Genomic DNA, 1,299 nt, shown 5'->3' on the forward strand with positions numbered 1-1,299 from the left:
AAGGGGTCGGAGACTCCGGTCTGAGAGAGAGAGAACATACATGAGATCCCTCCCCGCGGCGGGGCTCTTATAGAGCCTAGAGGCGCTGCAGGTGCGGCTGGGACCGCTGCAGGCCTCACCGGAGGGGGAGGGGCGTGGCTGAACGGGTCCTCACTGGGGGGCAGATCAGTAGGTCGGGAGGGTCCGACCCTCACTGGAAGGGGGGCACGTGTGCAGAGTATGTGTGCACGGGGAGAAGTTGCCGCATCTTTCGCAGGGTTGTAGTAGGTGTCCAAAGTTAAGTATCCAAAGTAGAAAGATACACAAGCCGTTTTGAAGATAATTAGTTGAAGATTAATTCATAGCCAGGACCCACGATTGTTCACATCGAAGTCCTTTAGATTCCTTAAAGATGCAATACAAATAAATATAAAAGGGAAACAACTTACATACTACAAGGGTATGCGCTCAACACGCAGTTGCTACTTTATTACCCAGGGTGCACCCACACTTGACCCCGGACTTTCATAATGATTAAAACGTACGGTCTTTTTGGAGGATTGGTTATCAAACCCTGACTTTTACTATTTACAAAATATTTTCATCTGGTAATGAAGCACAGATAGTGCCATGAATGTGCATCAAGACTCCAACTCCCAGAATGCATTTCGTTTAAAATAAAAGGCCTGACTGGGGCATATCATCTGCAGTGGCATGGAGTCACCTAGTCATGTTTTCTCTTTGAAAGTAAAGCTGAGATCTCGGGTTTATGCGTGAGTATTTCAAACAAGAACGTTTTTTTTTTTATTTGCATTCTGGGACTTGTAGCTCTTGTTTTCTCCCACATAGAATCAAAACTATAAGTTCCAGAATGTAAAAGGGAAAACAGAAACCCCGGACTGGATGGGACAGTAAACCCTGAACGTATGAAACTTCGGTGCTCTGTAAGGGGGAGTAATCGTTTTCGGAGGTAAGACTTGTAGGGTTGACTTGGTTCCAAGGTCACCTTGCAAAGGCCTCTGCTTGCGCATGCGCGGGATAGGCCACGAAGCCGGTTCTAATGAAGAACAGCCAGTGGCGCAGGCCAGGCAAGAGTGATGATAGAGACGAGGAGCGCCTGTTGCCCCAGGGGCTCGAGGGGCCATGACGTATGAGTGCTGTTTATTTTATTTTATTTATTTTATTTATGCAATTTTATATGCTATGCAATTTTATGTATGACATCACAACAGCGCTCTGTGCCTCTCCACACTACTGAGCAGCTCCCAGAAGGGCGCAGTAAAGTGTTATGTAGGACATATTATCACCGGCGATCCACGT

The sequence above is a fragment of the Lissotriton vulgaris genome, chromosome 7 (assembly GCF_964263255.1).
Source record: "Lissotriton vulgaris chromosome 7, aLisVul1.2, whole genome shotgun sequence".
NCBI lineage: Eukaryota > Metazoa > Chordata > Amphibia > Caudata > Salamandridae > Lissotriton > Lissotriton vulgaris.